This window comes from Peromyscus eremicus, chromosome 13 (assembly GCF_949786415.1).
Source record: "Peromyscus eremicus chromosome 13, PerEre_H2_v1, whole genome shotgun sequence".
Taxonomy (NCBI): Eukaryota; Metazoa; Chordata; class Mammalia; order Rodentia; family Cricetidae; genus Peromyscus; species Peromyscus eremicus.
The window spans coordinates 57,835,757-57,859,109 of record NC_081429.1 but is presented as its reverse complement, the minus strand read 5'-3'; the positions used below and the strand labels follow the sequence as shown (position 1 = coordinate 57,859,109).

General features: G+C 37.2%; 1 pseudogene; it reads right to left on the bottom strand.

The window, feature by feature from the left end:
* Positions 1-10,026: 10,026 nt before the first annotated feature.
* The window catches only part of LOC131923203 (heat shock protein HSP 90-beta-like), a 33,388-nt pseudogene continuing 20,061 nt past the window's right edge, over positions 10,027-23,353 (bottom strand).

Here is a 23,353-nt window from a genome sequence, read left to right as displayed (position 1 = left end):
GACCCTTTTGGCGGTGTAGAGCAAGTGAGTTGGCCACAAGGATATGAACACAGGAGACCTTTACAGTCCCTCATTTTCCATAAGTGGTGTGGGCAAAAGAGTAATGTCCTCTCCACTGCCCCACTCTATAATTGAAAGTTTTCCTGTGCCCACCTGGGTCCCTTGTCTTCACGGTTACCCAAATGAACACACAGAGACTTATATTAATTATGAACTGTATGGCCTATCGGCTCAGGCTTCTTGCTAGCAAGATCTTACATCTTAAATTACCCATTTCTATAAATCTATACTTTGCACGTGACTCATGGCTTACCGATATCTTTACATCTTGTTTCTCATGGTAGAGGCTAGTAGCGTCTCCTCTGTTTTGCCTTTTTCTTTCCTCCTCTCTAGTTAGAATGTCCTGCCTAACCCTGTTCTGCCTCACCATTGGGCAAACAGCTTTATTTATCAACCAATCAAAGCAACATATTTTCACAGCATACAAAAAGACATTCCCACATCACCCCTCACTGCCTGTGCCATGTGGGAGAGTCATCCCTGAGGACATGAGAGCAGAAGAGCTGTCCCTGCCCCTCACCAGCTGCAGTACTTGGGAGAATGGCTTCTTCACCTCCACTGGGCAACAGAGTAGAGCTGGCCCTGGTGATGTAGGTGCCAGTGATGGCTCTGAGGGTATGAGAGTAGGAAAGTAGCTATGCCTCTTGCTGCTTGCTTCATAGTGTGAGCTAGCCAGGGTAATGCCAAAGAGCTTGCCCTGGTGATGAGGATGAGGGAGAGCTGGCAGGCTGACCAACTCAACTACCACCCAGGCCCAGAACCAGGGCCATGTGTTTTGACTCACCCTAACATTCAACTTGTCTATGATCTGCTGGAGCAGATTAAGGGATCAGTACTGAAGATCTGAAGCTGCAGCATGTCCATGAAAAAGGAAAACAGGAGGATGTCCAAGTAGAGAGTCCCAGTGAGGGCCAGTATCTAGGGAGTAGCAGAAGTTAGAGACCTGGAATCAGACCAATGCCTAATTGCAATAAACATTTACAAGCAAATAAGTATGGACTAAAAGGTACACTGTGTGATTCACTGTATCACACTGCAGCTTCCAAAACAAGGGTTTTTTTTTTCCTTTTCTTTTAAATTTTATTTTCTGTTTTGTTTTGGTGGGGAGGTTGCAGGGGCAGAGGGCAGATGCAAAGAGATGAGGAGATGAATGGGATTGTGATGCATGATGTGAAATCTACACAGAATCAATAAAAAAGTTAAAAAATAATCTGAAGCATTCATAGAAAACAAAAAAGCAGCAACATATCCAGAACTGAATGTATCTTTTATTCTTTCAGTCTGCTTTTTTGAGGCTATTATATCTAAATAATGTAATACTTTTTGCATCTCTACTTTTGTATGCAGTGAATAGAACAAAATTCAATTAAAGTGTAGTGTTCTATGTTCTGACAAAAATGCCCAACCATGGGTCCATTATCACACATTCATTTTATAAGGCCATAGTCACCATGATGCCCAAATCACACAAAGACTCAACAAAGAAAGTGACTAACAGACCAATTTCACTCGTGAACATGAATTTAAAAATACTCAATAAAATACTGGCAAACCTAATCCATGAACACATCAAAAAGATCATCCAGCATGACCAAGTAGGCTTCATCCAAGAGATGCAGGGATGGCTCCACATACAAAAATATGTCAATGTAATCCACCATACAAAAAAAATAAAAGATAAAAAACACATGATCATCTCATTAGATACTGAAAAAGCCTTTGACAAAATCCAGCACCCCTTCATGATAAAAATCTTGATGAGATCAAGGATATAAGAGACATACTTAAACATAATAAAAGCAATATACAGCAAGCCAACAACCAGCATCAAATTAAATGGAGAGAAACTCAAAGCAATTCCACTAAAATCAGGAGCAAGACAATGTTGTCCACTCTCTCCATACCTATTCAATATAGTACATGAAATTCTAGCTAGAGCAATAGGATAACTGAAGGAGAACAAGGGGATAAAAATGGGAAAGAAAGATGCCAACGTATCACTATTCAAAGATGATGTGATAGTATACACGAGTGACTTCAAAAACTCTACCAGGGAACTCTTGTAGCTGATAATACCTGAGTCAAGTGGCTGGACATAAAAGTAACTGAAAAGAGTCAGTAATCCTCCTATATAAAAATGATAAAAAGGCCGAAAAAGAAACCAGGGAATCAATACCCTTTACCATAGTCTCAAATAATATAAACTATCTTGGTATAATGATAATCAAGCAAGTGAAAGTCCTGTATGACAAGAACTTCAAGTCCTTTAAAAAATTAGAGAAGATATCAGAAGATAGAACAGTCTCCCATGCTCATGGATCAGTAAGAATGACATAGTAAAAATGGCCATCTTACCAAAAACAATCTACAGATTCAATGCAACCCCCACTAAAATCCCAACACATTCTTTAAAGACCTTGAAACAATGATTCTTAACTTCATATGGAAAAAACAAAAATCCAGGATAACTAAAACAATCCTGTACAGTAAAAGAACTTCCAGAGGTATTACCATTCCTTATTCAAAGCTCTACTACAGAGCTATAGTAATAAAAACTGCATGGTATTGACATAAAAATGGAGAGATGGATTAATGGAATCAAATTGAAGATCCAGACATAAATTCACATACCTATGGACACCTGATTTTGACAAAAAAAAAAGCCAAAATTATACAATGGAAAAAAGAAAGCATCTGCAACAAAAGGTGTTGGTCTACATGCATGTCAGCCTGTGGAAGAAGGTATACAGATCCATATCTATCACCCTGCACAAAACTCAAGTCCAAGTGGATCAAAGACCTCAACATAAATCCACATACACTGAAACTGATAAGAAAGTAAGAAAGAATCTCGAACTCATTGGCACAGGAGAGAACTTCCTGAACAGAACACTAATAGCACAGGTTTAAGATCAACAATTAATAAATGAGACCTCATGAAATTGAAACATTTCTGTAAGGCAAAGGACATTGTCAGTAGGACAAAATGACAGCTACAGAATGGGAAAAGATCTTCCACAACCCCACATCCTACAGAAGGATGCCTTCCAAAAATACATAAAGAACTCAAAAAACTAGATATCAACAAACCAAATAATCCAATTAAAAAATGGAGTACAGATATAAACAGAGAATTCTCAACAGAAGAATATCAAATGACTTACAAACACTTAAGGAGATGTTCAACATCCTTCACCATTAAGGAAATGCAAATCAAAACAACTCTGAGATTGCATCTCACACCTGTCAGGATGGTTAAGATCCAAAACACAAGTAATAGCTCATGATAGAGAGGATGTGAGGCAAGGAGAACACTCCTCCATTGCTGCTGAGAGTGCAAACTTGTACAGTATCTTAGTGTTACTATTACTGTGGCAAAACACCATGACCAGAAAGCAAGCTGGAGAGGAAAGGGTTTATTTGGCTTACACTTCAGCATTGCTATTCATCACTGAAGGAAGTTAGGAACTCAAACAGGGCTGGATTCTGGAGGCAGGAACTGATGGAGAGGTGATGGAGGAGCTTGCTTCCTATGACTTGCTCAGCCTCCCTTCTAGAACCCAGGACCAACAACCTAGGGATGTCATCAACCACCATGGTCCCTCCCCAGTTGATCACTAAATGAGAAAATGCCTTACAGCTGGATCTCAATGAGGCATTTCCTCGGCTGAGGCACCTTCCTCTATGATAAGTCTAGTTTGTGTCAAGTTGATACACAAAGCCACCCAGTACGTACAGCCACTTTGGATGTCAGTGTGGCACTTTCTTAGAAAACTGGGAATCAATCTACCACAAGACCCAGATATACTGCTCTTGTGCACATACCCAGAGGATGCTCAATCATAAGACAAGGACACTTGATCAACTATTTTCACAGCAGCTTTATTTGTAAGAGCCAGAACCTGGAAACAATCTAGATGTCACTCAACCAAGGAATGTGGTACATTTATATAATGGAGTATTATACAGCTGTTAAAAACAAGGTCACCAGGAAATTTGAAGGCAAATGGATGTAACAAGACAAAAATCATCCCAAGTGAGGTAACCCAGACTGAGAAAGACAAATATGGTATGTACTCACTTATAAGAGGATATTAGTTGTAAAGTAAAGGATAACTATGCTATAACCCACAGACCCATAGAGACTAGCTGGCAAGGAAAGTTCACAGGGGGCGGGTGCCTGGATCTCCCTGGGAAGAGGAAATAGGAGATTTTTGTGAGTGTATTGAGGGCAGGTGGGGATGGGAACATGATAGATCAGGTTGGGGGTTTGTAGGGGGAAAGTATTGAAAAAGACTACTGGAAGGGTGGGCATCAGATTTACCAGGAGTGATATATATGATTTCTACATGCTGTGAATATCACACTTTTCTAAACATTTTTAATTTTTCTAAATTTTTGACTTCCAAGTCAACATTTTAGATGCTGTGTGAATTATAATTTGCTGTTGAACTTAAAGATATTATTTACATCTCATTACTTTTTCTGGACTTCTTTGGTGGTTAAGACATCTGTCAGAGTGCTTTGGGGAAGTGACAAGTAAGAACACACCTGCCTTGCTTCTTCCCTCAGTAGGGAGGCATTCTAGTTTTCAGTATTAGTTATAACATTCATTGTAAACATCTTATAGATCTTTTTTCTCAAGTTGAGTAAATTTATGCTCATTTTATATGTTTTAATCATAACTCAGTGCTAGATATTATCAAATTATTTTACTGTATCAACTAATAATACCATATCAGTTTTCCTCTTTAAATAGTTTTCTGTAGATCATATAAACTGATTCATAAATATTAAAGCTGACTAGAATAAATCCTAGTTTATGTACCTTATAATCCTTTTGTACATTCTTGATTAATATTTTCTCATATTTTGTTGAGTATCTATGTCCGTGAGAGATATTTGCTTGTATTTTTTTTCTAAGAATCTTAATCTGTTTTGGGGATTAACTTGTTAGTTATGTAGCTATATATCTCATCCAAACTGAAGCATTGCTTCTGAAGAGGGGAGGGAATTCACAGGACTAGGACACTAAAATGACTTACAAACCTAGGTGTCTCAGAGCACAGGATTCATAAAGTTCTTCTCCAAGATCTTCTAAGCAGTAATGTATTGCCCTGGAAGAAACTCTTCCACGCACCTGCCTGGGAGCTATGTAGGGAGCTCTAGAGACATAGTTGGGAGCCCTCACCCAGGCTGGGGTAGGATATTTGGTGAAGCAGCTGCCTTTGAGTGACCCTTGACTCTGCACGTAATCTTCCACTCAAAAACTCGAAGCAACTCCAACTTGCTCGCTGGTTCACTGGGTTGGGCTTGGACTGATTTGCTCCAGGGATCTATTGTGACACCCTTTCTGGAAGACAGGTGTTCATCTACATGTCCCCAAGAAGAGTCAATCAATAATTTGTATTTTATATTTACTAGATCTTATGAAATGAATTGGGATGTTTTCCTGTTCCATTTTTTAGGTGACACTATACATTTTATTTATTTTCCCCCCAAATTTTGAGTAGAATTCACCTGTGAAAACACTATGGTAGAAAATTTTAATTTAAATTATGTTTTTTAAATTAAAAAAATTAAAGAAACATTTCAGATATTTGAGACCCACAAGAAGTATGCAGAATTTGACAAAAATTGTAACTGTATTTTAATATATTAAAATTTTCACTGAATGTGGATGAGGTACTGTGATGTGAAGAGCATCCTTGGACATGAGCTCAAGAGTCTATGGCCAATATATAAATGAATTGCATGGTAAGTATTGAATACTCACAGCCTTTTTATGTAAACAATCCTGACACTTAAATCCATGTTTACTGGAGTTAAATAATTTAAATTCATAATCTAAGGGCCCATTTCTTATTACTAGAATGATAATACAAGTACTAGCAAGAAGTGGGGACTACACAGATTGATGTGGTTAGAAGTTCATGTTTAACATACAAATCATTATGTACACCATCACAATGACTATAAACATTTCGACTTCTTCTAATTATTTCCTTTATGAGTCATCTGGGAAGGCTTTGAGAAAGCATCATAATAGCAACAAGCATACCTAGAAACAAAGAACATTTCTTCCAACATGGACCCCCACCGAAAGATCAAGATACGTAGAAACACTGAGTGATACAAGAAATGTGTCAGGACACATGATCTCAGCCCAGAATATTTCATATTACCACAAAGTAAGAAAATACAATTATAATAGTAATAATAACAACAATAATAAAACTTCAATCACTAACAATATGGGCTATATCAAAGAGGACAGTTGGCAGCTGAAAACAAAATGCTGAATTTTGAAGCTGTAATAATTTGAATCAGAGACTAATTATACAGTAGTGGTAGGTGATAGCTGAAAGTATAAAAGCAGGTTTGTAATTGCATATTCATGTAAGTGAATGATAGGTTAAATTAATAAATGCTACATTTGATAAAAATGTCCCAGGCAGAAGAACTTTAAAAAGATTTCCACACAGTCCATGCTAACAAGTAGAAGAATGACTCTGAACCTGAGTGTGGGGTGGTCATGACCACTTCCACCCAAAAATCATTGTACATAAAGAGAAAACTGGAAGAGAAATTCTGTATTGAAAACTCCTCACATGAGCATTTCAACAAGACACTCATGTAAACACTCACAAATCACGTTGATGATGTGCACCCTTCTGTACGTGCTGTGACATTTCATTGTAGTTCTCCTCTCTAAAATTGATTATACAAATGTCTTCATAAGGAAAAATGCAAACAGATAAGTTTGCATTCCTAAAAGGATTATACAACAGACTTGATCAATTCCCCTCAATATTGTCAAAGCATCGTTAACAAGGGTCGTTTGAGAAAATTTTCCAGCCTTGAAGTGCCTGAAAAATTATGACAATTAAGTACAATGTATTTTGGACCTGTGCCTGGAAGAGGAAAGAGTTTCTGATATCAACACATTTCTTTTTATTTTTGTTAATGACATACAACAGGGGTACATACACTACGTAACAGGTGTGCAATACTAATGCTAATACAAGAGGCTGACAACCGGCTCGGGGGATTACAGGGGCATATGTGGGAATTGTCTGTGCTATCAAGGAAGTTTTGAATTTAATTTAAAATGCACACAATTGATTGCTACATGTAAGCCAATTTGAACACACAAATTTATACAATACATAGTAGTGAATTTTAAAATGATGTGTGTTAAATGCTGCAAGACATTTTTCATAACATTGACAGTTATACCGAGGTACATTATTTTCAATTAGTTACTAAATTCTGTTAGCGTTGTTACCACCTAGGGCATCAACAGAGGCATGTTCTATGGTTAATGCCTACAGCATTACAGGACTAATGCTTTAATCAGTGTCTGAAGTATGCAGCACACACAGCGTTGTTTCTGAAAGTTAATTAAAAAGAAATTAGCAATAAAATTTTATTTGACATTTTGTTAAAATTAATCACTTCATGTAATTAAAACATGATTTGCTCAAAGAATTACAAAATGCAGCTTTAAAAACAGAGATAAATTTCAGTCTTTCTACAAATATTTCCAATTCTCTTATCAACGTTATAAATATTGCATGACTTTTTCTTATATATAAACTTATGGGCTGTATATTTACTCTAGAAACCACCATATGAGTTCATTATGCCTTATGACTCATCACACTACTTTTCATCAGCACTGTGCAATTTGATTAGTTTTCTTTTTTGTTTTTTTAATAGTTTTTTATTTAAAAATTTTTCTCCTTTCCTTTTACATACCAACCTCTGTTTCCCCTCCTTCTTCTCCTTCTGTCCCCCCTACCTATTTCCCCATCCCACCTCCACCCCCTCCTCATAGAGGGTAAGGCCTCCCTTGGGTAGTCAACACAGGTTGTCATATCATGTTGGGGGCCAGACCTAGCTCCTCACCACTGCATCAACGCTGAGTAAGGCATTGCACCATTGGGAATGGGCTCTAAAAAGCCAATTCGTGTACCAGGATAAGTCCTGATCCCATTGCCAGGGGACCCACAAAACATCAAGCCACGCAACTTTCACCCACATTCAAAAGACCTAGTTCAGTCCCATGCAGGCTCCTCAGGTGTCAGTCCAAAGTCCATGAGCTCCCATTAGCTTGGGTCAGCTATTTCTGTGGTTTTTCTCATCATGATTCTGACCCACCCCCCTACTCTTATAATCCTTCCTCCTTTTCTTCAACTGAACACAAGGACATTCACTCAAACATGTTCATAGCAACATTATTCATAATAGCCAGAACCCAGAAACAGCCTAGATGCCTTTCAACAGAAGAATGGATAAAGAAAATGTGATATATTTACACAATGGAGTATTACATGGCGGTAAAACACAATGTCATCATGAAATTTGTAGGCAAATGGAAGGAACTAGAAAAAAATCATCCTGAGTGAGGTAACTCAGACACAGAAAGGCAAATACCATATGTACTCACTCATAATTGAACATTAGACACAAGGCAAAAGATAACCAGGCTACAATCCACAAGCCCAGAGAAGCTAGGTAAAGAGGAGGACACTAAGAGGGACACACGTGGATTGCCCCAGGAAGGGAAAAAGGTTAAGATCTTCTGGATAAACTGAGAGGGGTGAATAGAGGGGAGGGGACAGGAGGGGATGGGAGTTGGGAACATGGGGGAGAGACAGGGAGGGAGAGCTATGAAAGAGATAGCTTGTGTATACCATTAAGGGGATGGGGAGAAAGCTGCAGCAAAGGAAAACCCTGGCTCACAGATTGTTCCCAGCTAAGATTCATAGCAGTGCTGGAGAGGGTGCCTGAACTAGCCTTCTGCTATATTAGATTGATATCTACCCTAACTGTCATCATAGAACCTACATCCAGTGACTGATGGAAGCAGATGCAGAGACTCACAGCTAAGCACTTGGTCAGGATCCTAGATTAGTTTTCATTGAGACTACTGAAGCATCTTGTACTTCACAAGACACAAGTAATGGCATCCACAGTACACATTCCCAGCAGTAGCCGTCACAGGAAAACAGAGTGCAACAGACATTGTCATTACACTACTGGTTTGGAAGAATTGTCATAACAAAATAGCATGTACTAATTTCTACAACAGAGATTCATCTTTTCAGAGTCCAAGTTGTGAGCGTCAGAAATTTTGGTTGTTCCTAAGTTCTCTGTCCCTTTGTCTTCATCTCAGTCTGCTGTTGTCTGCCTCCTCACTTGCCCTTTCGTCATGAGCGCATCTCTCTCCTCTTGTTCGTGCATTGGAAATTTCTACTCACATTGGATACACTCTACATCTTTGATTATTTGATCACTGAGTAGCTCTCATACATCTATTTTTATAGATGAAGCAAAGTATTTCTTATGCTGTGAGCCTTTTTACATCTCTATTATCTTTCTAAACATTTTCCCTTTAGCTCTTCTTCTGAGTTTTCCATGTCCTAAGATTTTATTAAGAACTAGTCTTCTCCAGGGAAAATCATGCTATTTTTTTTATCCAATAGGAATGATTAACACTGAAAACATACATACAAGTAACATTATATGGATAAAGTATATTGTATTTGTGAATATATGTATATATGTATATGCATGTAATAACAGTTAATAAAAAGGGGCCATTGAAATTGAAAGAGAGGAGAGGTGCATGGGAGGATTTGGGGAAAGAAAGGGTAAGGAGAAAGCATACTTATAATCTCAAAAATAAAAGAAATAATTAAAAATAAAATTATAAGACAGCTTGACATGATTTGTGTTTTATAAAACTTCATCTTCTTTAATTTGCATTATTTTAACTTCAGAACAAAATGAACAAAACAACAACAAAACACAAAATACAGAATACCCTTCCTTCCTATTCTGTGGCAGAAAATTTTCCTGCCTTAAGGTAAAAAGTTAGGATAGAAGAGATCCTCTAGATGTGAGCAGAGAGCCAGGTGGGTCAGGCCCAGTCCAGGCTGCTGCTGAAACCACAGGAAACTATAGAGGGTGTGGGCTTCCCAGGGGAGTCTCTAACACACTGTTTCCATAGGCACACTCATCACCTTCAAGTAAGGGGATCTCATCAGGAACAGCAGCACGAGGCTCTCCTGCTGTCACCTTCATCAGTGACTAAAAAGAAAGACATGAGATTTGAGCCAGATGGCAATAAGTGTGACCAAGGGCCCAGACACTTCCATGACTTGCCACCTGTATCTCAAGTCATCTAACTCACCCAGGCCTAGTTTGATCATCTCATGGGTGCAGTTGGAGTGGGTCTGGGGATTCTCAAGAGAGAAACCAGACGAGGCCAGAGCAGGTTCAAACAATAGCACCACCAAGTCCTTGACAGTTTTGTCATTTTTTTGTCCTCTTAAACCTGCTGTAGAGTCTCTACAGTGGGGTGGGGCAGGATTGATGTAGCCCACTGTGGAGTTATCTTGAAGTGACTGGGTCTTCATGACCCTCTCCACACTGGCTCTCCAGCCACAGGTGCTTGTAACAATCTAGCAGGGTAAAGACACAAACCTTTTGGATATTGTTACCTTAGTTTTTAAGGACTGGGAGATGACTAATCACAGCTACTCTGGAAGCTAAGTTTTCAGGAAGGTGGATTGACTCCAGGGATTCAAGGATTACCTTTTCGACCTTCTTATCCAATCTCTTCTTCATGAAATTGCAGAGATATTCACACTGCTTTGCTCTTCTCCGTTTTCTTCTTTCCTTCCCACTATCTGGTAGGTCCAGGCTCTCTTTAGTCAGAGAGACCAGCCACTTTCCATCAAATTCCTTGAGCTGCTGCACGCAGTGTTCATCAACTCACTCAGTCACATACACCACAGCGAAGTCCAGCTTCTGCATATGCTACTCATAGGCAGAGTTGGCCACCTGCTCTTTGCTCTGACCAGTGACAAAGCAGATGGACTTTGTGTCTCCTTGGTGCCAGACACATACTCTGGCAGAAAGTCGTGTCTGAGTGGTGTGATTGTGGAGGAGCTTAGAGAGGTGCCTACAGTTAGTGGAATCTTCATGGATTTCAAGCTTTAAAGTCTTGGAGAATACCATAGAATTTCTTGTACTTTTCTTCATCTTCCTGGTAACTCAGAGAAGAGCTCGTGGCTCTTCTTCACAATGTTTGTGATGGTGACTCTCATGATCTTGCTATGCTGGAGCATTTCCCAGGAGCTGTGCAGGAAACTGTCTGAGGTACTTAGATATCAGCTCATCGCACCTGTCCATGATAAACACACAAGGTATATATAGTTTGATGTTGTTCTTTTTCTTATTCTTAAAATAGTCAAAAGGACTTTCCAAGGACTGAAGAGCAATGTCGTGAATTTGAGGTGACCTTCTACAGAGAAATGTTCAAAAAAACAACAACAAACAAAAACAAAAAACAAAACAACAACAAAAAAAGTAGTATATTTCAAGAGAAGATGGTCTCAAGTCCCAGTATCAAGCATCTAACACTGGAACAATGCCGCACTGCTGAAGTCTGAGGAATAGAGTATAAACTATGGGCAGCTCCAGAGAAAACAATCCTAATACCAAGTCAACTTAGAATGCTAGTCCTGAGAAATATACCTCCAATCAGGACCTCTGCTGTGATGTCCACCATCTGGATTCCCACCAGAAGGCAAAGTGAAATCATTGCCAAGCACAGGTCTCTCTGAGTAGTTTCTAGTGAATAAAGTCATGTGGTTACTTAGCTTTCAGTTACCAGCTACTGACTAGTTGGGAAAGGTGTGCCCTACCATCTCCACATTTTGCAAACCACACCAGTTTATAAAACAAGCACCTTGACTGCCAACTGGTCTTGCCCATCTTTGGCCAGGCTATTACAGATTTAACTACATCCCTCCTTAGTGAAGTCAGCAGGGTTTCTGGTCCACATTGCCCTAGTCTTATTCAAATCTTTCTGATCAATGTCTTAATCTTCTTAATCTTCTTGGCTTTCTCTTTCTTACCATTGACTCTGTCATCTGTCCCCACATCTTCAGTCTTAAGATTTTCCTCCTTATCTTTATCTTCTTTCATACCTTTCTCTTCTGTCTTACCTTCACTGACCTCTCGTTCCTTCTCCAACCCTGTCAAGGTTGGAAGGGTCTTTCAGGCTCTCATAACAAATCTTGTCCAAAAAAATACTAGGTTTATTTAAAAACACACACACACACACACACACACACACACACACACACAAGAAAATGATAAAATAGCCTATTGCTTTGGATGCAAAGATAAAAGGCTTCAACTAGTTTATTTTGATGTATGAATAGACATATTACAATACAACATCAACAATGTCTAAACATAAACCTATTTTATAAAATTATTTTCAAAGTACAAGCTAGAAGATATTCTTCTTCCAAATCTTTCTTCTTTTATGGGTGTATTGAAAATTGTTTCTAATTGTATTTTTAGTCATTTTTGTCATACGTTATTTAGACAAGGTTTTTTTTTTTCTTTTCCTTCTTTGTTTTTTGTTTGTTTGTTTGTTTTGCTTTTTTCATTTTTTGTTTGTTTGTTTTTCAAGATGGGGTTTCTCTGGGTAGTCCTGGCTGTCCTCACTTTATAAACAAGGTTAGCCCTGAACTCACAAGATCCACCTGTTTCTGCTTCCTAAGTGGTGGGGATGAAGGTGTGCACCACCACTGCCAAGCCTAAAACCATATTTTAAACTTTAAATTTCTTTTTTTTTCTTTTTTTTTTCTTTTTTCTTTTTTTTTTTTTTTTTTGGTTTTTTGAGACAGGATTTCTCTGTGTAGCTTTGGTGCCTGTCCTGGAACTCACTCTGTAGCCCAGGTTGGCCTTAAACTCACAGAGATTCACCTGCCTCTGCCTCCCGTGTGCTGGGATTAAAGGCGTGCGCCACCACCGCCCGGCAATAACATTACTTTTAATGTGATATGAAAGTGGTTTGTTTCAATATTCTCAAGAAGGTTAAAGTAACCGCTGTATATTAATGTTCATTTTATCATGCATGTTTCCATTATATTTTAAATTTTCTCATATCTTTAATAAACAAATGCAATTGATATGCTAATTTTAATATGCAAATAAATCAATATTATTTCAATTTCTTTTCACCCATTGACATAGTCCAAATGTCTTGCCAAATTGCGCATCAACATTTTTTAGTTAACCAGAATCATGAATAAATGTTTTGCTTGTCATTCAAATTCAAGTTTCTCTTCCAAGTCTTTAAAAATATGTTAGAGTCTTTACATTTTTGCGTTATGCATATTGTGAGTTTTGGAGAGCTTTATAATGTGAAAGCTATATCATTACATTTACCCATTAAAAAATCAACTTCAAGAGTGTTTAAAATACACCATCCATCACTGAACTGAAAATAACACATAATTATTTCAAATACCAACTTAGTCAACAACTCCAGGAGCTGTGCATTTTCTTTAAGAAGATTGAAGCGATGAGTTGCAGAGTACCTATTATGCGTAATTAAGCTTTAAAACGCACATCAGTAGTCTCATGGCACTGTTTTAAAAACAGCTTTGTTGTCATGTGACTGGCAGTAAAAGTCATTCCGAGGCAGGTCGCCTCTATCCCAAACTGGCTTCATTCTACTGAATCTAGTCACAGAGTTTTATCCCAAGGATAAATTTAAAAATCATAATTAAAGATTTTAGTTATAATAATGGGCATGATTGTCACCAACTCCTCAATATTTGGGGACTGGGGCAATTTCTTGTTTATTTTGTTTGATATGTCATTGTATTTGATCAGTATCTCTTCATTACTTTGCTTAATTCAGTACTTTAGGGGTAAATAAGTCACTATTTTATTGTCATCCAAATTTTCATGCAATAAATCAGATTCAGCAATTATAATAAATTTCTATTTTGAAAACAAGTTTAACTAAAAAATCCATTTAATTTCAAAATAAACAAAAGTAAAATCTGCAATTATTTTTTCATAATTTCAAAGTAATATTAAATATTTTATTTCATTTCTTCTTACATATACTGATCTGGTGCACTTTATTTTTCTCTTTGTGAATGTGTACTGGTCAAACTTGTGCATATATACATGTGTGTGCCCAGAATGTGGAGGCCTTAGGTTGGTGTCTGTAATCATCCATGATAATTCTTACACCTTATTTATGAAGAAGCTTCTTTAATAAAACCTGGACTTTGCCAAAGTCTAGTCTCATTGCCTAGCTTACTGTGGGTAGAGGATCCTTTATCTTTCTCTTCCGAGGCTGGAATTGCAGGCAGGCCTCTACACCTACCTGAAAGTTAAGAGGCTTCCACAAATCTGAACTCATTTCTTGTCCTTGTGCCTGGGTGGCAGATGTCATAACCATTGAGAAGTCATCCCCAGCCCCTGCCTAGCACATTTTACTTAATTAGTACATACTGTATATAAAGTATCCTCTTGTGCTGCTCTATGTGTCATACTAAATTTCAAGAATTTTAGACTGTGTACACACCAAGTGTGAAAAGGAACCTCTTCCATTAAAATCATCTAACACCATGACTACATTAAAAAATCATCATTATTAATACTGTCATTTAATAGGCTTGAAAAATAGCTTGACTTTTTAAAGATTATATTTCCTAAGTATAGGGTACCCAATCACATAGTCCAGGCTTGATGGTCATCAACCACTAACTAAATGAATGAAATATAAGTAGAGTCATAGCATAATGGGGAGACAGTGCCCCATATAAATCTTTCCTCCCTCTGAGTAACTTTTACTGCCAGGATTTGGTTACATCTAGGTGAGTCATTGGCCAAAGGTCCCCCTTGAGAAACCTCAAGCAGCTCTTGTCTATTGCCAAGGATATTAGTTGCTCTCCACAAACCACAAGTAAGGCTCTATTGCTGAATATAATACCTACATATCACATGGAGAAATTGTGCTGGTGTCTAACCAGAACCTTCATTCCTACGGACGAGTGTTCATGATACTGGAAGGCACTTTGCATCCTTCCAGAGGAGAAAAGTAAACACCAACACAACTACAAATCCTGTGATCCACAACAGTGCCCTGTCTGTTTGACACGCTGCTGCAAGAGTGCCACAGATATAGTGTGAGTAAACAGCAACCACTCTCTGACTGAATGTAAGGCCCACTTCACAAGACAGAACACTTTGCTTTAATTATTAGCAAATATTTTAATAGTGGAAGCTCAACATTTGAGGAGTTTGTAACAAAGATGGGCTTGTTTGATAGAAGGTCAGAATATAAACGACGTACAACAAGAGTGAAATAGAAAACAGCAATCTCACTTCTAGAAATTTCCATGAGAAAAAAAAGTCAGTATATTAACTTTATATATAATGCCACCATTCAAAGCAGATATTCATAAAGCTGAAAACCTAGACATTTTGCAATATGGTTAAATGGCAAATAGTACAATTATATGACAAAATATTCTTCAGATATGAAATTAAAGAACTAGATGCCCATACACTTACCTGACAGCAGCAGATGCTAAATGAAAGTGTAGAACTCTGGAAAAGCCATTCATCAGGGGAGCTTATGTTACAGTTTCTCTGGGATGATTGAAGTTTATCACAAATTTAAATTTACCCATCAATTATAACACAATTCTTTTATCCCTAGGTATTATCTACAAATATAAATAAGTGAAATAAGCATGTGAACCCTAAGAACAAAGAGAAGAATATCCAATATCCATGCTATCATTACAATAGCACCAAATTAAAAAGAGATGAAATGATATTTACGTAGTATTAAAAATATTTCATTATGGGCGGCAATGTAGAGTAATCTTAGAAGCAATATACTTATTGCACACAGACAAACATAGCATATCGTTTAGGATTCCACTCAGCTGAGGCTCAGAAAGAAAGAAAATTGTATATGTCAACATAGAAATGAGGCCAGTGCCCTGCAATGTGGGAAACTGACCTCAACTGAAAAGAAGGGGCTTCTCTGAAGTTGAACAAATCCATCTCTCTCTTGACTCAAGAGTAGACTGAATGAGAGTGTGCTTCCAGGTTGAAACTTACTCAAGGGAATTTAAAATCTATGCATTTACTTGAATTGCTGAAAACCTTTAAAAGCTAAGCTCTTAGGCAATTGTTTTTGGAGTTGGCTACATTGGAAGATATATGCTATGTTTCAATACAAAAAAAAGTTTGCCTTCTTTTTTAAGTATCTAGTATTTTAATTGAAACAGAAGATTAAGAAATAGGTACAAAGCACAATAGGATAGTAAATTAAACAAGAAGAATGGGTTTTTGTAAGGCAGATATGGAGAGCTTTGAAATAAGCTCCTCTGAAGGAGTAATTGATTTTACAATTACAGCATTTTTATCTCTTGCTTTTCTGAGTTGTAGCCTTTGCCCCGTTCCACTCCAGGCATCCATCTGCAGAGGGTAAGATTAAAATGTGTTACAGATGGGGTGAAAGAAGAAATACCTATGCAGTATTTTTGACATTCAAATTGGATTATACACAAACAATATGTCTGAAAGGCCAGCTATTACCCTGAGGAAGGATTTTCAGGATTTTCTATATTGCTTATTTTCCTTTTACATATCAACAGCTATACTCCAGAGGACTCCAGTAATTCAGTTTCCCCAGGAGAGGAGAGGGAGTAGATATACCTACAATGGCTAAGTGAAAAGCATATAGGAGTGGCAGAAGCCTGGCTGCTTTCCAGCTTGAGAGTATTGGAGAGAATGAAGCTAGCATTCAAATGTACACTTTGATTTTTTATTCTTGGAAAAAGAGTTGAGCGTTAGTACAAAATGTTTAGTGGCCAGAGACCTGTCCTGAGTCCTTTAGTATCTGGGAAGTTTTCCCATCCTCCACAGACAACTGCTGGCTATAGGACAATCTTAGCAATTTCCCAGCACAGCATGATTAGAGCAAGGTTCTCTGTGCAGCCAAGGATTCCGTTGGAGTGTAGAGGAACTCAGAATGGACCAGAATGGAGTCTGGATTTATGAGGAAGGTGATATGGTGGGACCAAGTTAAGAGAAAAAGGCAAAACTCATGACCATGATAAAGGACTTTGATCATAACTACCTTCTTATAGAGAAAGAATAAGTGAAATACTATATTTATAACCGTTTATATCCTGCATGAAGTCCCAAGAAAAATCTCTGCCTGAAAAAGGATGACCCCAGTTGATGTGCTAAGATGAGTGGAGAAATCTTGTGGGGCCCCACCTTTACACAAAGAACTACAGGCAACTAAACGGTGCTGAAAGCCAAATAGTTGTCCTCAGAGGAGATGCTCTGGTTATTATCCGGTACCAAGTGGTCAGCCTTGGAATCATGTACAGAGAGGCAACATTATACAGATTGAGTGGTTATATTACATATTTGGTAATATATATCACCAATAAAGAAAAATAGGCCATGAATTTGAGGAAAAGCAATGAGGGATACTTGGGAGGGGTTGAAGGAATGAAAGGAAAGGGGTTAAAATGATGTAGTTATATTTTAATTTTATTTTTTAAAATGGACCTTGCAAAGGTTTTTTTTTTTTCCCCATCTATTTCAACCAATGGACACAGAGGATGATGAAAGTGCAGAGGTGTGGTGATATTGTGTTCCCCAAAATATTGTGCACCCTAATAAACTTATCTGGGGTCAGAGTACAGAACAGCCACTAGATACAAAGGCTAGAAAATGGTGGCACTCACACCTTTAATCCTAGCACTCCAGAGGTAGATCTCTGTGAATTCAAGGCCACATTGGAAACAGCCAGGCATGGTGACACACACCTTTAAACCCAGAAAGTGAGCCTTTAATCCCAGGGAGTGGTGGTAGAAAGCAGAAAGGTATATAAGGCGTGAGGACCAGAAACTAGAAGAATTTGGCTGGTTAAGTATTCAGGTTTCTAGCAGCAATTCAGCTGAGACCCATTCCGGATGAGGACTCAGAGGCCTTCAGTCTGAGGAAACAAGACTAGCTGAGCATCTGGCGAGGTGACTTAGCTGTGGCTTGTTCCGGTTCTCTGATCTTCCAGTTCACCCCAATAACTGGCCTCAGATTTAATTTTATTAACAAGTACTTTTAAGATTCCTGCTACACAGAGGTAAAACCATATGAGAAAATACTTATTTTTAGTACCACTCTTCTGAACATGAAAGTTCCTGGGGAAGTACATTTTGAAAAAACTATGGTCCAAATTAAATAACATTTCACATCGGATATCTCTGTGTATAGCATTTCTTTTTTCAGTTTTTATTTATATTCTGCTTGATATTTATTTTTTTTCTGCTTCTGTATGCACACTTTTTTTTTTAAACTATGAACATCTTCTAACATTCTATGTAAGAAAAAAAAAGTCTACATTGTTTTTTCCAATATGGGCAAAGAAAGAAATTTAAAGCATCATTACCTATGTCTTCATTACTTTCATATTAAAATTAAAATTTGACAATTACAATTAGAATAACTTTGAAGGTTTTGACTTATAGTTTAAATGTACTATTAAAATCTTTTTAAACACGTCTCTTCTCTTGATAGTTGAGGATAGAACTGGAAGAAAATAAATAAAGTCCTAACAGCTAGATAGACAGCTTTGAAAACATTCTTTCTGCCTCCTTGCAATTGCCAGGTCTCAAAAAGATATAAGCCCTCACAATTTTGATGTTCCAGAAACCAAGATCAGCTTAAAGTAAGAGGACACAGAAGATATTCATTGAGATCAGAGCTTTCATGTAAGACGGTTTAGACTTGAAGGATCTGGTCAGTAGTAGTAGGCAGGAACCCCTATAAATTACTGATGACTTGTAGGGTGAGGTGGAAATTCTGAGGCAGGGGAATTCAAGAATTTCTCAAGATAAACTTACATTATTGGTTTGTATTGAATAGTAGATAAGACTCATGATATGACAAGCCTCAACAATAAAGTTTAATTTACACCTTACTTCTTTCTAGGCAGTCATTCTTGACATAAATAATAGCTTTACAAAGTTAATGGACTAACATATTCCACTAATTAATAATCTTTGTTGAATTTTACTCTTACTTTGAGGATTAGAAAAAGTGACTTGTCTGTAAACTATATGATAAGTGATACACTGATGGTGATGTTAGTATACAGCCAGATGGAAGATTTGATTTTTAAAGTTGTTAAGTAAGGATGTGAGAAAAAGATGAGACTGGGAAAGTGCTGAATATCAGTTCAAATGTAGACTGTCCAATAGGTCACCTACAAGGTCATAGTATTTCTTAGGGTATAAATTATACAGTAACACTATGCAGATTACCCATACATAACATTTATAATAATACATTATTTCAATCTAAAGGATGTTGAACTTGAGTATCAATATACAAGTAAAGAATCATAATTTTCTTTTACAAATGGGTGCTAGTCTAAAGGAGATGAATAAATTTGAATAAGAAATAAGGAGCTTCTTTTCAGGTAGCATTTTATTTTTGCTTTGGTTATATAGTAATTATTTATAGGAATGACAGTGGATTTGTGATGCAATGTATGGACAAGAAAGTGTCGTGGGAATTCTGCCATTTGGTCTAACAATCAATTGGAGTGGTTTGATCCAATGGGCATGGTCTTCTCTGAAGATTTGTGACCCTTTTAGAATTTGTGGCAGAAAGGTCATGATCTCTTGGGCTGGACAGAGCAGGCAGCAAGTGGTGGAGAAGTGTGGCTTACAGTTTGCTTCCCATCTTCCTTGAGCAGAACAACAGGGCAGCAATGGCAGAATCAGCATAAGCATCAGCCTTATTCAGTGTTATGAGTGTACCTTATTGATTTCATTCCTTAATAAACTTTACCTGGTCCCAGATTCCCATGACCCACATTACCTGGCATCTCACAATGGGCACCATATGTAAATGGGAGTTTTCCTTTGTCCTGCAGCCACTCTCAAATAATCACTCAGAGGCTTACTATAAATTATAAATGCTTGGCTGGTGGCTCAGGCTTATTACTAACTAGCTCTTATACTTAAATTAACCCATAATTTGTATCTATGTTTAGCCATGTGGCTTGGTACCTTTTCCCAGTATGATATTCTCATCTTGCTTCCTCTACTTCTGGCTGGTGACTCCTGACTCCACCCTTCCTCTTCCCAGAATTCTCTTAGTCTGGTTGCCCACCTATACTTCCTGCCTGGCTACTGAACAATCAGTTTGGTGACTGCCAAACTTTGCCAAGACAAGGTAAGACAGTCCTTCAAAATTCCCTGCTTCACAGGAAAGTCTCTCAGACATGTTAGGCCTTTAGGCCAGAGTTAGTTACCCCAACATTGCAGAGAAATTTTGTGTGACTGTCCAGGCAGCTTAAGGTCCCTGTCATTAGGTAACATTTCAACCTTTTGGGGTCTTGATGGAGCTGAAAACTAAATAGTTATTATTATAGTTCTCTTTAGTTATGATAAAAGATAAATTAGATATGAAACTTTAGACTCACAAAGATAGAGTATTTTCTTTAATTTTGCCAAATATAGGCAGATGGGATATTGTAACTGATTCTTGCTTGATAACTATTTTTGCTGTACGTGACCTTATTATGTTAAAGTTAAAACCTTCCTTTTTAGTTAAACAAAAAGGGAGAAATGCTGCGGAATAGTCCTCTTGTATACTGTAAATATTTGTCACTCAAATTGGTTTAGTAAAGTGTTGATTGGCAATAGGCAGTCAGGAAGTATAGGCAGGTTAACCAAAATAAGAATGCTGGAAAGAGGAAGGGTGGAGTCAGGAGTCACCAGCCAGACACAGAGGAAGCAAGATGAGACTGTCATACTGGGAAAAGGTACCAAGTCATATAGCTAAACATAGATAAGAATTATGGGTTAATTTAAATGTAAGAGCTAGTTAGTAATAAGCCTGAGCTACCACCCAATCATTTATAATTTATATTAAGCCTCTGAGTGATTATTTGAAAGTGACTATGGGACATAGGAAAACTTCCATTTACAGGGAAGCAGGCAGAAGCCAACTAGTAATAAGTCATCATAAAAGTAGAAGGGATTCAAAGCATGGCTAGATTTTTATTATTGAAAACTGATGTCAGTATAGCAAGTGGCTGAGGCTTTGAGCCACTTCAAACTCAACTACCTTACCAAGAATTGGACTTTGGGAATAATTGAGGGTGATTTCAGTATAAACCACAAGAGTTCCAACTACCAAAAGCTAGCTTTTTTTTTTTAAATATGAACTCAATAACTTCAAAAATAGCTTAAAGTCATTTAACAGATTCAAATTTACGTGCTTGAGCAGGTACATTTTTTTTTCCGAGACAGGGTTTCTCTGTGTATTCCTAGCTGTCCTGGAACTTGCTCTGTGGACCCCAGAGATCCACCTGTCTCTGTCTCCAAAGTGTGGGGATTATAGGCATGCAGAACCACCACCCAGATAGCAAGTGGTTTTTAACATTATATTATTTACAATATTACCTAACTAAATAAATTCATGTCTATGGGTGTTATCAGGGCAACTACAATTCTTGGTTAGCCAGTAAGGAATCAGGAGGAAGCAATGGTAGCAACAGCAGTAGCAGTAGTAGTAGCGGCAGTAGGGTAGAGTCCTAGGGTGGGTGGACTCAGCAGTAAGAGTGAAGACCCTATGATTTTCCTTCTGTCATGTCCATTTTTATCAGGCAACTACCAGAAGGGGGCACTGAATCTAGGCTGGGCCTTTCCACACCTCAAGACAATCCTCCAAAGACCTGCCACATACAAACAGAGACAATCATTCATTGATGATCTCTTCTAGATTATGTCAATTGAACAATTATAATCTAACCATCATAACTACTAGGGAAATTATCATTGTGGTGAATTCATTTTGTCATCGTAAAATGTTTTATTGAAAATATCTCAGACAATAAATTTGATCATAGTTTCCCTCCTGAATTCCTTCCAGACTCTCTGTACCTCCTCATCCAGCCAACTTTGTTATTTTACTCTTTCTTTAAAAAAATCATCTAAATTCATGCTTACCTATTAAGATTTATGATTTTGTTTGTATCAAATAATTGAGGCAGTTTTAATGTCTGTATGAAAATGTAAAATTTTTAAATGAGTTCGATATGAAGAAAACATTCTATTTAATCATAATTAATTGAATAAGCAATTTGTATTTATTTTGTGTAATAAATGTGATTTGTCAGAATAAAATTTCATTACAGTCATATAAATACCTTTAATTTCCAAAAGTATTTTTCTACTTACTGCTATATATAATTTGATATGATGTGTTTTAATCTCATTTGATTATGCTTAAGGTTTAAAATTAATCAGATGCTATATATCTCATAAAGTTGCCAATACGGAAAATAAATGAAAAATTAATTATGTTTACTGAAACTTTTTGAGACATTCTATTTGTTAAATATACTCAAAGATGGTTAGAATGAAGAAAGAAATATTTTAGAATAATAAAATGAATGTAACAGTAATTAAAATAAGCTTTATAACAATCGAAGAATATATAATTATATAAAGATAAAACATTGGGAGAAAAGTAAATTCACATATGGTAAGCGACTTTCCTAAACACCAAGTATAATGCTTAAGTATAGTGTAAGTCCTGTTTTTAATTTGTTGTGGCATGTATGTAGTTTGATTGGCATCCCCACTTCATTAGGTATCTTTAAAGTGAAGATTATAAAGACTTTGTTCACCTGGGTAAACTGATAATAATGCTTCATTTTATTACTTGTAAAACTTTCAGAACTGCTTCTATCTAGTGGCAATGCCTGGCTTTTTATTGCTAATTATTCCAAGAAAAGGGAACTTAGAACAAAATGAATGATTAATTTTTAGCCCACAATTCTAAGTTCCTGTCTATTATTGCAGGGATGTTATAGCAGCAAGAACTTGCGACAGCTGGTCATGTGACATTCACAGTCTAGAATAGAGAAGAGGGAAAGCATGCATGCTCACTCACGTGCCTGATTGCTCCCAGCTCCATACCTCTATGTTTACACATTTCAGGAATCCCTGTCAGAGAATGATGCTGCACACAGTGAGTATCATCTCCCCAATTCAATTAATTGATCCACCGCAGAATTTCTATAATGAATTTCTCACAGACCAATCTATTTTAAAAATCACTTATTAAGACTTTCTTATCAAGTGAATCTAAGCTGAGTAAAGTCTACAGTTAAACCAAACCATGACATTGTTACTATACTGGAACCATTGTTGCTGCTATTGTAAAGTAATGAATATTTGCCTTAAGTAATTGCAGCAGAGCATCCTCTTGTAAAACAAAACATCACACAGAACCATTTAAGGTGTAGTGGCTTCCCTCCAATACAATGTGCCTTTTGTGCAGGAATCTCAAATAATTGCCACGTATTTTTTCTTCCAATTTTTGTTGTTATACACATTTGTAATTGTAT